Source organism: Tachysurus vachellii, chromosome 22 (genome assembly GCF_030014155.1).
Source record: "Tachysurus vachellii isolate PV-2020 chromosome 22, HZAU_Pvac_v1, whole genome shotgun sequence".
Taxonomy (NCBI): Eukaryota; Metazoa; Chordata; class Actinopteri; order Siluriformes; family Bagridae; genus Tachysurus; species Tachysurus vachellii.
Genome location: NC_083481.1, coordinates 7,808,770 through 7,832,770, shown reverse-complemented (window position 1 = coordinate 7,832,770; position 24,001 = coordinate 7,808,770). Strand labels below are relative to the sequence as shown.

Sequence of the window (24,001 nt, the reverse complement as noted above, 5' to 3'; positions counted from 1 at the left end):
TATTTTACCCACAGGAATCTAATTGATCAGTTGTCCACATAATGCAATAAGGAAGACACACTCATAGTCGGTTCCTTAGTGCTCTGTGGATTGGGCGAAGGCATTTACCGGATTTACATTATTATCTTATGATAGTTGCCCAGATTTTCACCATGATTTATGTTATGATTCTCGCAAATAATGATGGTCACAAATAAATGTTGGTATACAGTACACATATATACCTAGTAAACATGGTTCATGTGGAAACTAGAACCTGTAGAGAACATTTTCATGGCATTTGTACAGTAGTTACAGCATTTTCCTGTAATTGGTCCCGCATCACTACTGTTTGTGTTCACTTACTTGGGTTTATTTGGGGATTTTTCATCTCTGACGATTGAGATAGAACTCAAAGCTTGTTTAATTTGCATTTATGATGAATTAAAACTGAAGCGCCAAAGCCACGCTTTATTAGGGGTCTTATGGAGACACACTTGAGACTAACTGATATTAGATAAGTTTATACAGGGAAATCGTTAAAATTCATGAGTCTAAGCTTTGCTCATGTGCCTGAAATTTAAAAATCACTTCTTTTCAAATCTTTTTTTACATTTTTTTTTTAGAAATGTAATCTTTATCAAAATTTGCATTTCTAAAGTGTACAACGTTACATGGTGTCACAGCTGGTGTGGAACATAGCATAAAGCCCTGAATCTGGCAGAAGGCAGAAATGAGTATATATAGACACTCGGATTAACCGATGTGTACGCACAACCAACGAGTTCTGCTCTTGGTCAATATAAACAGTGCTCTATTAATGCCAGAGTGCCTGAAATTCAATTCCTGCAACCGCTGGGCTGTGACAGTAAAAACATGTTTTTGTGGTGCAAAAATAATGCAACACAAGACTACACAACTTTAATGAACAGCTTTAACATGATACCATTTTTTGCCTCAACCTTGTTTATTCTTGTTCACAATACTGAATTTTATTGTATAGACAGAATACATGTAAAATGAGCAAAACCTCTACAGTGCAGGTGAAACATTTGTAGTTCGTTGAACGCAACACCAGACCTCGTCGTTTGTGGGGTTTTTTTTTACTATCGGTGAAGAAAATGCTATAAGCAATGGCATTGATGGACGTTTTGCTTAATATCTCATTTATTCTAAATATTCTGAATATTAAAAGCACTGTGGTGTATACTCATTGATGAATATTTCAGAGCCCTGGATATACAACACATGGTGCAATGCTAAAGATACCACTACATTGGTGCATAAAAAGAACCACTACAGTCTTGCGTTGTTTTCAGTTCTATTATATTACATACAAGGAGGGATACAAAATATTCCTGGAACTGGAATGTGACGTGACAAGGATGTGACAGCAATTTTAAATTCTTGTTGCTTTGTTCTCTATGCCTGAAGAATTGGTATCATGCACTACAACAATGCACCTGCACACAGTGCACCTGCACACACTGCGTTACCGATCGAGAGGGTTTTAATCCAGAAACAATGTGCTTATCGCTTCACATCCACCGTATTCCCCAGATCTCACCCCATGCGACTTCTTTTTCTTCCGGAAATTAAAAATGAAACTGAACGTAAAAAAAGGATCACACGACACAGAGAGGGATTAAAGAAAAAATGCTGTATAGTAATTTTGAATTTTTGAACAATTTTAGGAAAAATTTGCCCCCTGTTTGTGTTTTTAAACCCTGATTTTGTTAATAAAATACTACTAAACTGTACCTTCCTTGTTGCCCGGGTGGTGCCCTGAATGTATCTTCATGGTACTTCCTTGTACTTGTAGTGTACTTGTAGATAATTTAAAGCAAAATAGTGATCCTTAATCTAAATTAAATCATACTACACATATACTGTACTTCTAGTTTCAGGCAAAGGAGGCAAAATTAACAGACAAAAGATGTTCCCTTAAGGCTACAGTCTTATATTTTTTTTTAGATTGTATAATCTTGTTTAAGAAGAAAAACTAAATTCTCTTCACAGTATGAAGCAATAAGATAACTCGCTGTTAGACTAGATTGTTGGGGGGGGGGGGGGGGTATTTTTATTGTCCCACTCCCAGGATTGTGTGAGCTGTTAATTTGCTGTACTATCACACTTATGTCATTTATTTTGGTCCTGGAAGGTCAGGTGTAGTCACACTATAATAGTAAACACACCACACACTCCTTTCTCAATCTCACACCTATTGTTGTTTCTCTCTCTTTCTCGCTCTCTCTCTCTGTCCTCTTATTGTCCTTGTGTGGGCATAAAGCTCAGCATGTCATTGGCGTGTGTGAACGTGTGGATATTGCACGTGATGCTGTATGTTATGCTGATGTTTCTGGAGGTTTGTGCTGATGGAAGATGGGAGGCTAACAGCTCAGCAGAGATCTCTAATAACGTGTAAAATGTCGCTCTGCACTTCACATAAAAACACTGGGGCTCCACTCACATCTTCTGACACTTGAGCACAGATGTGTACACACACACACTCACACATATACACACACATACACACACTCTTTTCTTCCTTTTTGTATTCGTGTGCAGAATATGCTGAATAGTACATGTAATTTCATGCATTTTTGGAGCTCATATATATATATATATATATGTGTGTCTGCACAGTTGCCATAAACACATATTTTTTATACTTTTACAAATGCGGAATGTAGAGCTTAGTATAAATTGGCAAAATATTAGGTACTGTTTATTTAGTAACTCCTGACTGATATGTTTAAACACTCACTCACTTACTGTCTAAGTTTTTTGTCATCAGGCATCAAAGCAGGATACACCCTGGACGGAATGCCAACCCATCGCAGGGCACACACACTCTCATTCTCTCACGCAATCACACACTATGGACAATTTTCCAGAGATGCCAATCAACCTACCATGCATGTCTTTGGACCGGGGGAGGAAACCGGAGTACCCGGAGGAAACCCCCGAGGCACAGGGAGAACATGCAAACTCCACACACACAAGGCGGAGGCGGGAATCGAACCCCCAACCCTGGAGGTGTGAGGCAAGCATGCTAACCACTAAGCCACCGTGCCCCCTATGTTTAAACAGTAACATTAAAATAATAATCATGCACTAATACTTGCATTAGCACTTAAATATGAACTAATGAAAAGTTAACCTCAACTGTCTTATGAATACATGCGTGAATAACGACCACCTTAAATACTGTACATGTAAAACTAAACACTTTAGGAGACAGAACATGAAATAAACGTGCACCCAGTCAAACTGTTATATAATCTGATATATGCATATGATCATATAGAACCCTGGTGAGAAATAAAGGGTCAAACTTGTTGGACAAAGTTCACAATGAAAATTGTGATGTATGATTGAATGTGAAAATGGTATAGAATATAATATGTGCATTATAGCGTATCGATAGTAAGTAGTACTACAGTGAAGTCAGTAGTAGGTGGGAAGCAGAATGACAGTGATTGGCACATTTAGAGGTTTGATTCCTGACTTGAGTCCTGTGTGTGAAGTTTGCATGTTCTCCTTGGGATTCAGGTGTTTTCTTCGGGAATTTTGTTTAAACCTTCCCTGGTTTAAAGATGTGTTGTTGGCTGACTGGCATATCTTTCTGTGTATGTGAGTGTGTGATGTTCCATGTTCTATTTTACTTGTCAAAGTTTCCACATACTGTACCTCTGTGCTCCTGATACTCCCCTGATTGTCTTTGATAATCACCTAGTGAGAATCGTTCCACCTTCAGACATTGTGCTTCAACTGGTGTGTAGTAGTGCATCAGGAATCAGGGTTCAGAACGACTGGTGTGTGCACTGGATGAACGTGTCAGTGTATCACAGTGTATCTCTGTACTCTTGCCACATTGGCTTGTACAGTGGCTTGACTCAGTGGATATGCTTTGAACAGTAAGCAACAAATAGAGTCAAACTGGGGTTTAACTACTACATTTTAATTACAGCTGCAAGGAGTGAGATGGAACCTCACGCTTACAGTGGGGTTCGAAGGTTTGGGCACCCCAGGTAAAAATTTGTATTAATGTGCATAAAGAAACCAAGAAAAGATGGAAAAATCTCCAAAAGGCATCAAATTACAGATTAAACATTCTTATAATTTGTCAAAAAAAGTTAGATTTTATTTCCATCATTTACACTTTCAAAATAACAGAAAATAAAAAAATGGCGTCTGAAAAAGTTTGGGCATCCTGCAGAGTTTGTAGCATGCACCGCCCCCTTTGAAAAGCTGAGACATGACAGTGTCATGGATTGTTCTTAATCATCGTCTGGAAAGACCAGGTGATGTCAATCTCAAAGGTTTTAAATGCCCAGACTCATCTGACCTTGCCCCAACAATCAGCAGCATGGGTTCTTCTAAGCACTTGTCTAGAAAACTGAAAATAGTTGACGCTCACAAAGCAGGAGAAGGCTATAAGAAGATAGCAAAGCATTTTCAGATGCCAATATCCTCTGTTCGGAATGTAATTAAGAAATGGCAGACATCAGGAACAGTGGAAGTTAAAGCAAGATCTGGAAGACCAAGAAAAATATCAGACAGAACAGCTTGCAGGATTGTGAGAAAAGCAAGTCAAAACCCACGTTTGACTGCACGATCCCTCCAGAAAGATCTGGCAGACACTGGTGTTGAGGTACTGTACACCATTCCACTATAAAGAGATACTTGTACAAATATGGTCTTCATGGAAGAGTCATCAGAAGAAAACCTCTTCTACGTCCTCACCACAAAAATCAGCGTTTGAAGTTTGCAAATGAACATATAGACAAGTATGATGCATTTTGGAAATAAGTTCTGTGGACCGATGAGGTTAAAATCGAACTTTTTGGCTGGAATGAGCAAAGGTATGTTTGGAGAAGAAAGGGCACAGAATTTAATGAAAAGAACCTCTGTCCAACTGTTAAGCATGGGGGTGGATCAATCATGCTTTGGGGTTGTATTGCAGCCAGTGGCACAGGGAACATTTCATGAGTAGAAGGAAAAATGGATTCAATCAAATTTCAGCAAATTTTGGACTCTTAACTTGATGCCATCTGTGAAGAAGCTGAAGTTAAAGAGAGAATGGATTCTACAAATGGATAATGATCCTAAACACACCTCAAAATCCACGGTGGATTACATCAAGAGGCGTACAGTAAACTGAAGGTTTTGCCATGGCCTTCACAATCTCCTGACCTCAACATAATTGAAAATCTATGGATAGACCTTAAAAGAGCAGTGCGTGACAGACAGCCCAGAAATCTCAAACAACTGGAAGACTTTTGTAAGGAAGAATGGGCAAAGATACCTCAAAAAAGAATTGAAAGACTCTTGACTGGCTACAAAAAGCGTTTACAAGCTGTGATACTTGCCAAAGGGGCAGTACAAGGTATTAACTCTGCAGGATGCCCAAACTTTTGCAGACGCCATTTTTTTTGTTTTCTATTATTTTGAAAGTGTAAATGATGGAAATAAAATCTAACTTTTTTTTGACAAATTATAAGAATGTTTAATCTGTAATTTGATGCACTTTGGAGATTTTTTCATCTTTTCTTGTCTTCTTTACGCACATTAATACAAATTTTTACCTGAGGTGCCCAAACTTTCGAACCCCACTGTATCGCTCACTCCACAGGAAAGCAGTGACTGTGATGGTGCTCAATGCTCTATAACTATAGTGTGAAATTAACGGAAGGTTAAATATGGAATGCGACGACGTACATATGATGACTTCAGCAAGTTTAACGCATCACTTTATACCTGTACTGCAAGTCAACACACACTGCAGTGGAAAAAGCACAATTTTACACAAGCTTACACAGTGGAACATGTAACGAAATGCCTTTTACGACTGTCGGTGTGTAAAAAAATCGAAATAGAATGTACAAGTAAACTAAAATAAGATGAAATAAAAATAGAATAATAAAGGAATGAAATGCAGTCTGTTGTACAATAGTGGGAAGCTGTACAAGGTAAAATCAACAGACAAAATATGGGAAAATACGGTATATGAATACAGTGACTAATATTCTGATATGAAGAAATGCATACAAATATAGTATTGAATAAAGTTTGTATAGTGGGTGCTCAGTTTTGTGGAGTATGCTGTGCATAAAGTCTACTTGAGGTAGTGGGTGTTATGTTACAAGACCAGAAGAGTCTATGCTCTAGGTGTTCTAATGGTTGAGGACCAGGATGGCCTGCGGGAAGATGCTCCTCCTCGTTCTCTCTGTGTTTGCCTTCGAGGAGCAGTAGTGCTTCCCTGACCACAGCTGAGTTCAATGTTTAGATGTTTGATGTTTCCTTTTATGAAATATTCTGCAGGAAGTTTGAAAATACAGAAGCCGATGGCAATATGTCGAACAAATACTGTATGAATGTTTGAAAAAAAAACATGATACAGCGACTGAGAAAATGAAGTGAAGTGAAGTGACATACGGCTAAGTATGGTGACCGATTCCCAGAATTCGTTCTCTGCATTTAACCCATCCAAAGTGCAAACACACAGCAGTGAACACACACACAACGTGAACACACACCCGGAGCAGTGGGCAGCCATTTATGCTGCGGTGCCCGGGGAGCAATTGGGGGAGTTCGGTGCCTTGCTCAAGGGCACCTCAGTCGTGGCCGGCCCGAGACTCGAACCCACAACCTTAGGGTTAGGAGTCAGACTCTCTAACTGTTAGGCCACGACTTCCCCCGAAATGCATAGTGTGTGTAAGGGTGTGTAAACAAATAGCGTAAATAATGAATACAAAATAAAGTATCACTAGTTTTACTCCCAATGGTTCCTGGTTGTTCACCTGGTTTGCACCTAAATTCAGTTTAGGTGTTTAATTCACTAATGTGCACCATGTATGACAAAATCTGTGGTAGGAATGGCACACTTTAAGGTTCAATAGTAATATAAAAAGGAATGTGAGTTATACAGGTAAATTCATTACAGCTCTTCATATTCCTATTCATAGCTCGTGCAGCCACTCATGTTCACATTTAATCATTTGCTAGACTGTCGATTCAGATTGATATTATACAGATGGGACAGGACGCAATGCAAGCATGCAGCTGAAGGTTGAGGTCCATGCTGAAGAACCTGGCAGCACAGAGTACTTCCAGCACCGAGGCAACACAGCCCACGTATAGTGCGTACGGTTGCTGCTTGCTTCCAGCAGCCTTTGATCAATAGAGGATGGAAAGAACCTTGTTGGCTTTTAACGTTTCACAGTGAGAAACACTGCCAGTGTGTGGGAGCATTAGGGTGGGTGATGGATGATAGTGAGACCTGGAGATGGATATGTGATTGAGTGTGTGGGTGTGTTATGACAGATTGCATTATAGCCTAAAACTATGGTCCACATGCATCCGTATGCATTCTCTCTCTCTCGCTCTCTCTCTCTCTCTCTCTCTCTCTCTCTCTCTTGCTCATTCACTCACTCACTCACTCACTCACTCACTCACTCACTCACTCTCTCTCTCTCTCACACACACACACACACACAAAATGCACAGATTTGTCAAGTCAACTCTTTACTCTATTTAGTCGTTCCAGCCCTTGCTTCCTGCAGATTTTTCCGGATGAAATTACAATGCGAGCTTGTTTATCAGCCTTTTAGTAAAGTTGTTTGTTTTTAGTAGGTCACACTGAACAAAGTGTTCCTGACAGGCTTACAAATGTTTCATTAACACTGTTTTTTTTTCATACTCAAATACGTAAGTTGATATATGCCAAACACCCATAAATAATTAGCATATTCATTCAGCTGTTTTACATTAAGGCCCGCCCACAAAACCCCATATATGGCAACGCAGAGAGTCGATAATGAAAAATTGACAGCTGAATAACGACAGTGCTGCAGTAGACGCACACTAACTCTTCATTCTTTTATAGGGTGCCAATTGTTTAGTCTGTATAGAATACAGGTAGGTAAACTTATTTGTCTACGATTAGGTTTCAAATAATCATCATTAAATGTATGTATATTAAAAAAAGACATTTAGACTAGACTGCATAAGCCATATATAAATCTATATTTAAAAATAAACAAAACAAAACTAATAACATAGTTGAGGTTCATTTAAGTACGTTTTCTTGTATATAAAGTTACACACAAGCTCTCAGGATGTCTATGTCAGGATGTCAGGGCATGTGGTAGCCTAGTGGTTAATGTGTTGGGCTACCAATCGGAAGGTTGTGAGTTTGATCCCAGGTCAACCAAGCTGCCACTGTTTTGCCCCTGAGCAAGGCCCTTAACCCTCAATTGCTCAGTTGTACAAAAATGAGATAATGTACACTAAGTCGCTCTGGAAAAGGGCGTCTGATAAATGCTGTAAATGTCTGATAGGAAAATTTGTGGACTGGAATAGCTAGATTTTCATAATCGCAACAGTTCTCGTCTAAACACTCTTGTGCCTGATTTACAGATAAATTTGTTTATCTGAGACATTTGCATTACATTTTCTTCTCTCAGTCACCGTAGTAAGAAAGATTAAGAAATGAATCAAAATGACTTTAGCAAAAATGTCTACGATTCTATCCTCTATTGAAAAGAAAGTTGACAAAATCCAGTCTTTTTTACTTCCAATTTAATTTTACCTGATCAGAGCATTTTTAAAACAATTAGCTGGCACGGAACTGAGTCTCTTTTCATCGAGCTTTAGATGTTTCATTCTGACTGATGCGATTGCTCTGGCAGACATTTCATTTAACAAGGTTCAGCATCTCTCAAAGATCAAACCATGACAAATCTCTTGAGGCCATTTGATTCAGCTTTTCTTCCAAGACAAATCCACTAGGTTTTTCTAATATAGAAAAGAGATATGTTTCCACATATATTGTCTCCCTTTTTGCTTTGACAAAGTTCTCGCAAGAGGTTTTCTATGAATGCCTGGTTGCAAGTTCACAAAAAGCAATGAAAAACCAAAACCCCAGTATTTTTTATTTTATTTTTTTTTTTTGTGAGTTACAGGTTTCTACTTAGATAAACCTCCTGAAGAATTTTTGGAGGTCTACTACAGAGCTACCCTCCATGATCTTCCCAGTCGACCTACTCGGTTTTTATTTATTCAGGATTGTATCAGCTAAAGTAAAAAATATGTGCTGGCCCATAATATTTGAGCTCGCAGAATAACGTCTAAATAGCTATGAGTCTGGTTTGCTGAAATTCAACAGAATCTAAGATAACCACTCTTTACAACCGTGGTGAGCAGAAAAGCATCTCAGAACACACAACACAACAACACAAAGACAAATAGACTTTAACAGCATTGTTTCCACTCCCATAAGCCAGTCAGAAGAGCATTTAAAATCTAGCTAGTTTAGAAGAACAGAATCTTTAAGATGTTTCTGAAAGCTCAGTAACGTCAACAACAGTGAACAATAGTGAAAAAAATATATATAAAAATAATAAATAGATTAGAATAAAATATAGAAAATATAGGATCTAGTAAAAACATGAAAAACATAATATTATAATAAATGCATTGTGTATGTGTGTGGTAGGAATGTGCAGACATTCTCAAGTGTCCTCATTCAGTAGCCGGCTTGCCTGAGGGTACAAACTCCTGTGTTTCTCAGTGTTGGTCCACAGGATCCACTCTGACAAGTCTCGCCTGAATCAGGAGCATACATTTTATCGATCCAAACCTACCATGTACAACAAGTCAGGCTGGTGATGGTAGTGTAACGGTGTGGGATATGTGTTTTTAGTACATGTTGGGCCACATAATTCTTATTGTGCATTGTTCGATCTAAATATTGCTGCTGATCACATCCATCTAATTATGGCCACAATTTATCCATTTTATGATGGATAATTCCAGTATGATAATGCACCATGCCACAAAGCACAAGCTCACATTGGTTTCATAAACATGACACTAAATGTATGTACTTCATTGGACTCCCCAATCACTAGATACAGATGAAGTGTCCAGGAAGTGTAACAGTGCAAAAAAACTTGTAACCAAGAGTTCCAGAGAAGCTGGATATTTGCAACAACATGTATAAGAAGCTAAATCATTACATATACTATTTATATATGTAAACAAATTATATTAAGACATTTGACTTTTGACTTTTCCTGCACTTAGTTATGTGAACTTTATTTATAGGTAGATTTTCGTAAATTCATACGATGAAAAATTAAATCATAAATATGAATCATTAAAATGATTCAAGTTCCCATTCTCTGCCCATAGCTGGTGCAGCTCCAAGGTATTGGAGTCAACACCAATGTCCAGTGCACTTCTGACTAAGGAGGTGCTGGAACGATATAACACAGCATCATTTAAATAAACGAGTCTTTATTTCATAAACAAATTACTAAAAGAAATTAAGCAAAATAAATAAATAAAAACATCTGAATATTTTTAGTGTTTATTATATAGAATAATGTAATAAATAAAAAAGCACAATATTATCCAGTCATTTTTAAATAGCTCTGATGAGAGGTTCACCTGCCAAAGCCTTTACATCCAGTTTTCGGTCTGTAGATTTTTTTTTTTGTGCAGTTATATGAAATTCTACATATTCTACCTCGCAGTTCATTGCTGGTGTTGTTGTCCAGCATGGGGTCCAGGGCGTGAGCTGGGAATACACAGGATGTCAGTTTATGGTACCACACACACTCTTCACTCTTTATTCACACTAAATAATTTTAGACAGTCCAATCTCTGGCATTTTTTGGGAGCTGCAACCAAACTATAGAACCTACAGGAAACACATTTGTATACAGGGGAAAAGGATTCTAATCAGACCCCTTGAGACAGTAATGCTACTTGCTTTGGAACTATGTCACCCTTTTGAATACAGTATGTGGGAAAATAGGCATGCATTGTTAGAGAAATCTTGGGTAAACGTAGGGCAACTTGATTCAAGTGAAGGCTGCATCTAATTAAGGACTAATGAAAAAGTAATAAAGGAAAGCTAAAAGATAAAATTTGACAATTAAAATAGTTGGCGGTTAATTTCATTACTGATTAGTTGGAATGTTTTTTGAAGCACACTGTGGCATTATGTCACTTGATTTACACTAAAATGTGATTGAATATGGTGAAGTACATTACTTTATTAAAGACTCCTCTAAAGAATGGGAAGACTTTATAACGCATTATGCTGTTGGCCTCATGAAATAACCTGTGTTTTCATATCTGACATTTTGTAATGACAAATCATTTGACATTGATTTTTGTAATCATTTGTTTGGGGGAATGTCCTTGGTTAAGCCACGCGTCTTAACCGGTGTGTATTAAGGTGTCCTGCTTTATGAAGTTAGCTAGCTGCATTTCTGGTTACATGTATCTATGTTTTATGACCTGAAAACATCAGAGAACATAATCATTTTAGAATTTGGCCAAAATTGTCATTTTTATGACAGCTACTTGAGTTGAAATGTACTGAACATGGACTCAAATGAATGCCGAATCTACAAGATGAACGTTGTCTCACTTCAAACTATACCTCATGTCATATAACAGAGAAATTTCCCCATTGTGGGACGAATAAAGGTGTATCTTATGTTATCTTATCTTATCTTATCTTATCTACCTCAAGCATGTGCATTATGCAGTATTGGGCAGTAGTGTAGTGTTTCCTACTATACACTTTTCAATTCAAGTTTATTTCTGTAGCGCTTTTTACAAATGACATTGTCTCAAAGAAGCTTTATAGAACATAAACATAAAACAAAAGGTTAATGTAAACAACAATATAAAGATTAATAGAATGCAAAATTCAAGATTAATATTAGATGGATTTTGTTCACAATGTGTATGTATTTATCCCCAATGAGCAAGTTTGAGGTGACTCAGGCAGCAGAGGCAAGTAAAAACTCCCTTATACAGTATGGTAAAGGAAGAAACCTTGAGAGGAACCCAGTGTTGTATAAAGTACTAGAAAGCAATACTTGAGTAAAAGTACAAGTATCGTACTAGAAAAAGACTTTGGTAGAAGTGAAAGTCACCTTTTAGAATATTACTCAAGTAAAAGTCTTAAAGTATCTGATATATACTGTACTTAAGTATCAAAAGTAATTTTCTGATATTTAATGTACTTAAGTATTTGAAGTAAAAGTAAAAAGTAAAATTTCAGTGATTTTCGGTAGGCATAAGAGGCACTTCATCCGGTAGGAAGAATCTTTCATTCCAATGTACAGAAACATTTCTTGCAAATATGGCCACGGGTGTATAACGTTATCTTCTTCACCCTGTTCACCACTATCGTCGGGGTGGTCGTCTACGACAGAGGTGGCTAAACCGCGGCTCCCGAGCCGCATGCGGCTCTTTGCCCGGTTTCATGCGGTTCTTACCTTCATATCGAAGTTTGCGTGTCTTTTTATTGTGCCTGTTCGCTTCGCTTGAGTTAAATACGGTATTTTCGTCAAACGCGCATGTGAGTGGGATGAAAATACCTCAAAGTTTCCCAGTAGGAGCAAGATCATTTGAGTAAACAATTTGTGTCAAGTTCGCTCTCAAAATGGCAGGGAAAAAGGGTGATGATCATTTGTGCCCATGTGTATGATGTGGCTCTTTGTGGTAACACAGTAAAAAAATGTGGCTCTGTTGTGGCTCAGGTTTAGTTGTGCTTCCGCCTCCTTTAGGCAACATTACGCTGAAATAGAGCATGCAGAGTGTAATGCAATCTAGGAGCAGTGATTCGCCAAACCTCCCTTATTGCAGTCGCAATTTTATTATTTTTTTATTTATTATTTATTTTTTTATTTTATTTTATTTTGTAGTAACGAGAAATTTCTACTAAGTACGGTAACGAAGTATTTATACTTCGTTACATTACAACACTGGAGGAACCAGACTCAAAGGGGAACCTCATCCTCATATGGGTGACACTGGAGGGTGTGATTAGAAATATATAGTCAAACAAATGTTGTATAGATGCAAAAGATCACATGGAGTTCACATCTTACACAAAGTACATTTTCACCAAATCACCAAAATAAGCTGATTTACTGATTCCAGGCATTTAAAACTAAGAGTCAAGCCCAAAGCTTTGGTATCGATTCTGTGCACCAAAAATGATGTACACGTGGGAAGGAAACAGAGTAGGTGCCATCATTCAGCTAAATCACCAAAAGCAGCTCAGCACGAACAAAAAAGTTCCAGATAAACTCTCAGTTGACTTTGTATACAAACTAACAAAGTAACTTGTTATTTAAATGATCGCATACGTTAGCAATTCTATTTATATACCGTGAGTCTACTGACTTTTAAGAGTTTAATGAGTTTAAGTATGATAATGAAAACTATTTTTTGATTTATTTATTTTTATATTATCCATGTACTTATATATAAATAATCATGTCGAAGATATCTGTCTTGTCTGACACTTTATAATGAAGCCATATCAAATGAGTCATTGAAAAATAAATAAAAAGTCATCAGTGTCCCAATGTATACTGAGTCATCAGTGTCCCGTTGTATACTGAGTCAGAGTCTTTACCAGTGCCTATGCTCGTGTACACGATATCCTGATTCACCTAGGGATCTAGCCAGTGGATATTCAGTTCTGTGTTTATTTTGAATTTGTCTGATTTGAAATGAGCAAATCACGGTTTTACTGCAGGTAAAGAAGCACTGCAAAGAAACTGGAAGGAGTAAAATATGTTCAGAATACTGTCGCTTGAACACTTGATAGTTTTTTCATGCTGTGACTGATTATTATATAGCAGTTTAGTGACCTGATATTTAATGAGGCTCAACTATTAGAGCTGTACCAGTATTAGTTGATTTATATGCATTTAGTTACACGTCTAGATACAAAGACATCACTGGAAACCTTAGAAACTGAACTGTTTCTTGGCAGCATACTAATTAGCTCTGGCACCGCGTTGTTATATCACTGTGTCTGTGTTGATGTGGAAGACACTAAAAAAGATCTCTAACAAGATCAGTCACTGGATCAGTTATAATCCTGCTGACTTTTCTGTTCCACAAGCTTGTATCTTCAATGCTAACACCTGCCCTAGCGTATAGGCAGTAGAATCTGTTCAATGATTAGCGTGAAACTTTTGATCTAATGAAGGTCTGATTCACAGCCCTAACATGCAGGAGAAATTAATCCTCATTAATATTAATATATAAGATGACTAAGCATAGAGAGGGCTAGGTATCCCGCAGGGTATCATAAAAAATCTAAATTACAGAGACGCCATGATATGAGATTCATGACCTGTGTTTAATTAAAAAGACTCAGAGCAAGTTGATGGCTTGCTCGCAGTTATAAATACAGATGACAACAGGCACCGTGACAAAAAAAATAATAAATTGACCTGCTGTTCTGTGTTTTTATGAAGACTGTGAGTCCAAAATCAGATGCCTGTCTTTGAAACGAAGTGTTGAAGTGTTATTTTTTTCCTTCTGCTCTCTGCACACCTGCCTCACTGAAACAAGAAGGGTGTTCAAGATCAGCAGTACATACAATACCAGCCTAATTTGTGCGTTGAGTAAATTATCTTAATTGCAAACTTGTGAATGTTACATTGTCAAAGGAACCCGGGGTTGAGCAGAGAGAAGTGAGGCGTCTATAATTCTGCAGGAAAAGAGAATTATTTTTAACGTTTTTGTTTAAATATAGTTGAACCTTCACCCCTGAAACATAGACAATATTCCGGTTTTGATGTTTCCTTGTTATTATAAGCCAGTGATATAATGGTAGGTATGTGGGATGTGCTCTGTAGGGATGTGTTCTTTGGGGATGTGTATCTGTGTGCCAAATTTAGCAAGGAGAAATAATGGTAATGAGAAGAGAGATTTTTCTTTTGTATTTAATATAGAACAAAGAGAATGTATGAGAAGAGACCCAGACAAGGTGAAAAGCTTTCTCCAGCAGTAGCGCTCAGCCTGTAAGGCAGGAGAAATGTCAAATTCATATTCTGCCCAAGCCACATCAGCATTTTTATGAGCTCTCGAAAGGCCATAAACTAAGGCTATTCGTTTTTAAACGTATTAATATCTATTTTGTTAATTAAAACCAATATAAAATAAAATCTTTCAGGAAGTTGCTAGGGAGCAGAGACTATTGAACTGTGTGCAGTTAGGTCTAGGTGATTAGATTTACTACAGTGATTAAAGTTTTAAATATGAACTACAGTATATGGCCAAAGTCAATGTGGTTTAGTGGTTAACATGTTTACTTCACACCTCCATGGAGATTCGATTCTGACCTCCTGCCTGTGTGCATGTTCTCTCTGTGGTTCTGGGGTTTCCTCTGTGTACTCTGGTTTTCACTCCCAGTCCCAAGACATGTGTTGTCGACTGATTAGCATCTCTAAATTATCTGAAGTGTTTGTGTGTGATTGTGCCCTGTGATGGGTTGGAACCCCATCTAGGATGTCTTCTGCCTTGTGACCTCAGTGCCCTGGTACAGACTCCAGGCTCCCTGGGACCATCTGTAAGATCATTGGTACAGAAACTGTATGTATAGCCAAAAGTATGTGGACATCTGACCATCACACCCAGATGTGACTCTTCCCCAATCCGTTGCTACAAAAGTTGGAAGCACACATTTGTATAGAATGTCTTTGTATTCTGTAATGTTACAGTTTTCCTTCAGAGGGTCTAATGCCCCTTTTCCACCAAGGCAGTTTGAGTGCTGGTTCAGAGCCAGAGCCTAATTTAAAATCAGTTCTTTCTTTTTCGACACCCAAAGCACCGACTCTGAACCAGGAAAAGTGGTTCTTAAGTAGCACCAAAACATTGCTGGTCTAGACTTAAGAACCGCCTGCGTCAGTGGCTGCGGGTGGGGCTACTGTGACCAACAAGACAAAAGAGAACGTTGTTAGCACCATTTTTAAATCATTTTAAATCATTTATTCAGGATTTGCCGTTTGGATGCCAATGCAGGTTTGCAAAGCCATGAGCATTAACAGTAAAGCAACATCCGCCATTGTTGATGTTGTGTTTGTGTTTGCCGCTGCTGTGCTAATGTTGCTGTATAACGTTGTATACAGTGACGTAACACTTGGCTCTGTGATGGCTCTCTAGCCCATGGAAAGGCAAACCGGTTCTTAGAAGGCTCGCCAACTTCGAACCAGCACCAGCACAAGCTCTGAACCAGCACCCAGTTATTCCAGGTGGAAAGGGGGCATAAGAGGCCCAAACATGTTCCAGCATGACTATGCCCCCATGCACAAAGCCAGCTCCACTCCAAGCTTCCTTGTCGAACACCAGTGTCTGACCTCAATAATGTTTTAGTAGCTGAATGAACAAAAATCCTGACAGCCACATTCCAAAGATCTAGCGGAAAGCCTATTCAGAAGAGTGGAGCTTATTATAACAGCAAAGAGGGCTTACATCTGGACTAGGATGTTCAACAAGCACATATGGTTTCCAAAATATGCGATTAGCTCAGATGATTTATTTAACGTGCAAACTGAGAAACTGTTCAATATCAATAAAGACCTGGATCAGCATCCCTGTATGGTTGGCTAATGATAATAAATATTTAGACTTTAGTTAGACAACTCTAAATGGATCCACAGCTCTTATCTGGTGATCTGGTGTCTTAATCATACGGACAACTGAGAGGAAACAAGAGAATGAGGAAACATTCCTCAGATTGTTTCTCCTGTTAAAGTGAATCTGATGAATGGATCACGTGCTTGTACACTACATGCCGTGTTCTCAAAAAAATCACAGACAAACTTGTTAAAGTGATGTTCCATGCCATTAATTATCATATTAGAATCTGATCAAAAAGGTGAGGAATAAATTTTAAGAAAATGAAATGTAATCACCTGTAATATAAGTTCTTGGCAAGTCGGTACTTATGCAACATCTGAAAATTTGGTTTTAAAAGCAACATCTGAAAATCTTTCATGTTTCATCTGAACCTACTAGCCAATTCATCTGAGATCAGTGATATGTCGCTCTATTACGGTAGAGATCTTTTAGCCAGAAAATATATTACAGCTACAACTGGAAACTGGCTGCATTTATAATGGTAGCTTAATACAGGTAATGTTACTTATAGCATGATCTTCTCATCTCATACCTCTGCAGATTGAGTCAGTCCCAGCCTAACATAATTGCCATGATCTTTTTCATTGAACCAGTGAATCCATTTCCCACCTGCACTCTCCACAGGCCATGAGAGACACAGATTATGCGATTGAATCAATAAAAGCTCGTCTCACAGACACCTCTCAGTGGTCCAGCTCACACAAACACTGTTGTTAGATAGGTATTTTTAGCACAATGCTTCATTGGACCCGGGCCATGTTAGTGCGACCATGCCACTAGCGGTGTCTGTTGCCAAGTTTCCCGAAAGGCCGAACAGGGACGGGGACAGATATCAGTTTCAGCACAGTGAACATAATCCACTAAACCTGACTGTAGACACCGGTTCTGACCACGCCAGCTGTAATACAAATCACAGTGTTATACTAAAGCACTTGAACTAATACATTATATCTACAGTAGGTATGTTTAGCTGCACCTATTTTTGTCATTGCCAATGAATTTAGTTCGATTGCAGATTCCAAGGGTACATTTTATATGAACCCCAATTTATTTAGATGTTCATTAAATACATTATGTTTCCTCATGCCATGTTTAATACATAATATGTATGATGCACACGTACATACGCACCACTACACTGCACATGTGCACAAATGTATTTTTAAAACCAATTGACAAAATGCTTTTAAGCTCTATTCCACCTGGGCTCATTTGAATCATTTGAGGAGTTTATATGAATTCACTGAGGTTGTCAGGTGCTGCTGCCTCCATGGGAACAAAATCCCAGAACCAAATGCAGGGATAGAAGAAAGACAGAGGTTTTATTAATAAATTCACAAACCAGCAGACACAGGAAAAGACTAGGGGAAATTTGGGCAACTAAAATACATAAAATACAGAAAACCAGGTAATAAACAACACACAACAAGGCCTCAGTGCAAGCAAAACAAAACAAAACAAACATAACACGCAAGACAACAGGTACAATTGCTGTGGTATAACTGGAATAAAACATTTTTTTATTATAGGATGTACTGTTTCTGACTTGGTTGCTGACAGTAACTCTGCTTTGCATATTTTCTTCTAACCATTTTTCATCATTTGCCCTGCTAACATGTCCTATAGACTTGGGGAAGTTCTCTAAAAATGTTTCTTCATGAAAAGGCCACGCTGATCAGAGACTTCGTTCCAGATGAGTGTGCCAGTCATATCGGCCCAATCAATTCCCACAACTCTGTCCGAGTCGGATCAATCAATTCTCAATTAACGTAGTGCTCAAAGACAAGCGATCAATTGGGTTTCACTTGATGAATAATAAACGCATGGCTAATGAGGTTTATTACTCAGGGCCCCATGCCACACTAATCTACACAGTCTGCCCTCTGTGCAGCGGCATAATGGCCCAGTGCCAGGAGCAGGAGCTCATTCCCACTGAAGAAGCATGAAAGGGCTAGAGCGAGGGAGGCAGTCTGGGTAAGGATGTGCCAAGCTCTCAAAAGATGAGTCAGAGATAAAACAGATCCTTATCCTGGCTTAACAAGCGGATAAAATTATGGATGAAATTATATGAAATTAATAATGGTCATTAGCCTGAAAAGATTGTGTTTTAGTACTGATCTTCATTCTAAAGATAACATAGAATTATTAAACATTACAAGAACAGAGGCTGTACTGTTTTATGATGCAGAGGGTGGTCTAGGAAGGAGGAAGGGGGGTCTAAAATGTAAACCCTTTTATATTTTACTAGACATCCTCAACTACTGGAGTCTCAATGGATCAGGTGAAAGTAAAACATGAATTCTGGTCTCTAGAAACATTTTCTTAGACAGACGATACACTCTTGGTCATGATGGTCCTTTGAAAGGTTGATGGTTGAAGTCGCTCTGGTAGAATCCTTAAATGTCAAGTCCTACCAAGAGAGGATTTGACTTTCCTAAAATGTTCTAGCTTGCTAAATTCATTCATCTTCTTTTTTTTTAGTAGAAAGTATTTGCTGTGCCAAATGAGTAACAAAACAAACAGCAGTAGAGCTTCTCAAACCTTTTCCAGCCCAGGAGCTCCTAATGTACAGATTTATTCAAACACATTGAACACAATTCAACAATTCATTCCATTTCTTTATTAGGCGTTTGTTATTTTCAGGCGTTTGTAGGCTTCTCTGATTATCGATATTAGCATCTTTAAATTATATTTTGATTTGGTTTACTAACGATATTATATTACCAGACCTACCAACTGTTGCACATTTTTCGTAGGAGCAAAAACACTGGCATACACCGCTATGTTTTATCATAAAAAAAAGAATAACCATTTCCTCTCTGAAAAATGGCAAATGAACCAATTAATATCATATCTGTGAATTGAAATCTTCAATATTAACAGATACTTCCTGGAAGCCATGCCCACTTAACTGTTGCTGTCTCAGCTTGCTTGGGAATGGTCATGCAGGTTCGCTCACTTTCTGTCAAAATAAATGGAGAATCTTTTAAGTTTATGAATTTGAAGTAAAAATTTTTAATGTGTGTTTAAACAGTAGACAAATATACAGCGAATTAAAAAAGATGTAGTGGTCGGGTAAATATGACAAAATGATTTTTACACAAAAATGGAAATTATTAGAATTACATATGCTTTAAAATCTGTAATAAATTCATTCATTTAAATATGTTATCCAAACCCAAAGTGTTTTACTTACTAGTTTTTGCAAGTGTTAACAAAAATGAAGCAATGATTTGGGGTGTGGTTTTTGGAGCTCATCTGAATATACAGACAGAATTTTAAACTGGTTTCATTTTGCGCAATATGCACAGGTTCTTTTCGATATTTCTTGTTTTGTGTCGACTTTAAGGCTTAAAGCTATTGCATTTTAAAATGTTTTGAAAGATCCAGTGTTTCGGGAAAGTTACTTTTCTTTGTGTTTCTCAGTCTGCCAATTAACTTTATTAATGAGTGTTAAAGGTGTTAGTGAGTGTAAACTAGTAATCATTATGTTTTGATGTTAGATGTTGGGTTTTTATTTCAGGCTTGATATTTGTGTGGTTTGAATAAGTAATTAAGAACTTTTTACCTTTCTTACAAAAAACTTACTATTTAACTAAGCATGTTTTTTTTCAGTGTATATTTAATCTCTCTTAATTATAATTCTTTTCTTTTTCTCAAAAAAAAGACTTACAATAAGGGATCAAATTGACTTTGCAAATTAGAATTTTCATATTTTTCCACTTAGGACTAATTTAAAAAAAATCTTTTCTTTTCTTTTTAAAGGTTTTCTCCTGTTCCCTCTTTCACTCTCCTGCTAAATGAGCTTCATCAACAATAGAAATGTCCACCATGTGAACAATAGATGACTGATTTGTGAAAGGATTCTATTGAAAGGTAGCAGTAGGTTTTATTCTGCTGCTTTCTTGGCATTACAGCAGAATCACTTAATAATCGACCATCCAGCAGAGTTTTTATGACTGTCATATTTTTTAGCTGCACAGCTGGTAATATTATTATACTTCCCATTCTGTCCTTAAAGCTGAAATGGTGTACAAGCTGCTTTTACACACTTTTCAGGTTTATTGGTTCCAGGTGATTAAATCATGTATTTGTTTATCGTTGGTTAATCATGATTGTATATTAAGCCTAGTGTACAGTATTAGATCTTTTTATTCCTGGATTTTTGGATTTTTTACTCACAGATTAGGTTTTTATTAAAAGGGTTAGAAAATCCTGACAGAATTCATTAATAAATATAAATAATGGGTTTGGGTTCCTACATTGAGAACCTTGGCTTTTTTTTTGTAAGACGAAAAAAAAAAGAGCTCTACAAATACTCTTGAATTAAACCAATGAATTAAACTTTAACCTTATAGTCAGTGTTTCACTCTTTGACTTTGCATAAATAGGAATTTTCAATTACTTGCCATCTCCACTGTGTATAAAAATGGATTCAACAGGCCTGGGAGAGAGGTTAATGGAATAAGATATCAATGATCTTGCTAATCTTTAACAGATGATATTCCACTTTGTTGGAAGTGATGGAAAAGCTCAAGACAAATAAACTAATCAACATAAAATACAAAATTCTGAAAGGAAACTGTATAGTAGATTACCTGAAAGAGTTCTTTTGCAAGTATAATTAATTCCTATTTATTTGGTTAAGACAGTGGCCTTCATTTAAATATCTTTTAATGATGTTGTGTTGGTGTAAATCAAAGCAGACTAATATTCTTTTTTACAGAAATACAGGAACAATTATTTTTTTCATACACTTGTGTGTATGCTGATGAATCACCTGTTCATCACCAAGCAGTAATGGAATAGTTTGTTTTATTGTCTTGTTTGTTTTGTCTCTTTTTTATGATCTTAGATTTTTAATAAATGCAGTAATATAAAATGTCTAGTTTTACACATTGTCCTTGATGTGTTCTTATGACGTGTATTTTTCCCCAATGACGGATACAAGGGAGAGAGGGAAAAGATAAAAACAAATCTGAGAAGATGAAGAGTATGTTAATAATCAGTTGCAAAACTGTTCATCGCTGTCAGAGACAAACAGGGATAGTATGAAATTATCAGGACGATCTCGTACCTTCAATAATCTGTTATGTTTTAGAAGAGTTCAGAAGCACTGTCTGACTGCATGGAGCTTTGTAGTTTGACATAAAAAGGGAAAGAGGGACTAGGGTAGAAGATTGAAGGCAATAAATATGAGTACTGGAATTGTTTTTGTACTTGTAGAGAGAATTAGAAGAAGACAGAATGTGGTTATCTCAAGGTGCGGCCATTTTGTAGTATAAATATCGTGAGTAGTGAATTAGCACTGAAAACTCCATCAAAAACAAACTGCACTTCAAGTACACGGATGATGCACTTATTGTACTTGTATTGATGATGCTGGATAGTTCATGCACTCAACGCTTGCAGCTTTGATTATGTAGTAAAAGAGGGGTGGGGATACCAGGCGCTGTCGATAGATGAGAGAACATTTTCAAGATGGCCAACGACAAGACATTTTACAAATGTCTTTGGGTTTATCTTCGTATTCTTGATGTTAATTCTCACTTATTGAAAAATTTGACTTTACTTTAGCATTTTCTTGTACAGTACAGTACACACTTGTGTGTATGCTGATGAATCACCTGTTCATCACCAAGCACTAATGGAATAGTTTGTTTTGTCTCTTTTTTATGTTCATAGATTTTTAATAAATGCAGTAATATAAAATAGTTTACACATTGTTCTTGATGCTAATCCTGGTCTTTGAAGTAGGAAAAGGATGAGGATGTGGTGTATATTCAACAGTGCAATATATTCCTGATGTAAAATGATATGATTATCATGTCAAGGGATACATCAGTAAATATGTAGATTTACACACACTCAGGAGGAGGAGTAGGACACAAATGCTTATCTGGATTTACTGGGATTTTCACGAATACCTGATTTCTGGAGCGAACGCTCGTACCAATGCTGTGCACATAAATCCGTTTGTATCAAACTTGAAAAATGAAGCCCAAGAATTTAGACATGAATTTAGACATATATATAAAAAAGAGAGATTTTATATAACAGAGGTTTCTGCATCAACCTGAATATGCTTCAGTTTTTTTGTAGCTGCCTGGAATCTAGACTCTATAATCAAAATATAAAAGTTTAGCTTCACTCTGGTCTCTTCCTCCAGTCCAAAGACATGCACTTTAGACTGATTGGAATTTTTAAATTGTCCGTAGTTTGTAAATGGGTGTATGAGTGTGTGTTTAATTGTCCCCTGCCTTGTGCCCCCCTGTCCCCATGGCCCAGTAGGATAACTGAGGTTGAAAATGGATGGAGTGGAATGGAAGCACAGCTTCAGCATAATTAGTTTTTCAATATCACACATTCCCCTCCAGTGAACATATAGCATTTGATTACATTTACTAAACACTAAATCCTAAATCAATATAACTATTTTTCATAATTGGATGTCTTTGCTGCACAAGCTTTACCATAGTGCTGATGAAATTCATGATACGAGAAGACGTCAGATTTTTCCATATCATCTAACGTAGTCATGCTGCACGTTTCATTTGACTGCTCACGTGGATGATTCCTTGCAGAGGTTTCTCACATGTAAAGCAGATTGCCCTGGGTACCCACCAGCATTAATTTCTCACAAGTGTATGTCTTTAGTCTGGTGTATCATTTCTAAGCTCCTTTCCTGGCGATGCAACAAACATATTAAAGTGACTGCTGGCAGGGGTTTTAAAATGTTGCCAACCGTCATTGGTTCTACAGTTTCAGCACAATCCCAGCGCAACCATTTCCCCATGTTAGTATATTTATCTAGGCTGGTGGTCTCATTAGGGAGAGTATAAACTAGGCCTACACTTTCCGTTTGAGCTCTGCCAGAGTTCCCTCCCTCACACATTTCCAGAGGCGCATGAGTCCTGTGCATTCTTAACCATGCCAAGAAATAAAAGTGGGGAGATGAATAAGAAAGAACCAAAGACTTATGATGTGTATTTTTCCCCAATGACGGATACAAGGGAGAAAGAGATAAGGTAAAAACAAATCTGAGAAGATGAAGAGTATGTTAATAATCAGTTGTAAAACTGTTCATCGCTGTCATAGACAAACAGGGATAGTATGAAATTATCAGGACGATCTTGTACCTTCAATAATCTGTTATGTTTTAGAAGAGTTCAGAAGCACTGTCTGACTGCATGGAGCTTTGTAGTCTGACATAAAAAGTGAAAGAGGGACTAGGGTAGAAGATTGAAGGTAATAAATATGAGTACTGGAATTGTTTTTGTACTTGTAGAGAGAATTAGAAGAAGACAGAATGTGGTTATCTCAAGGTGCATCCCAAACTGCAAATCTGTACTGTTCTATGCCATTTTGTAGTATAAATATTGTGAGTAGTGAATTAGCACTGAAAACTCCATCAAAAACAAACTGCACTTCAAGTACTCGGATGATGCACTTATTGTACTTAAAAAAATGACGCGCGGAATGCTGGATAGTTCATGCACTCAACGCTTGCAGCTTTGATTATGTAGTAAAAGAGGGGTGGGGATAC

The 24,001-nt window shown here is 37.4% G+C and overlaps 1 protein-coding gene across 1 annotated transcript in view; it reads left to right on the top strand.

Annotated features, from left to right (window-relative positions):
* Positions 1-24,001, top strand: part of asic1b (acid-sensing (proton-gated) ion channel 1b) — a 303,047-nt gene that overhangs the window by 35,853 nt on the left and 243,193 nt on the right. The window lies entirely within an intron of this gene.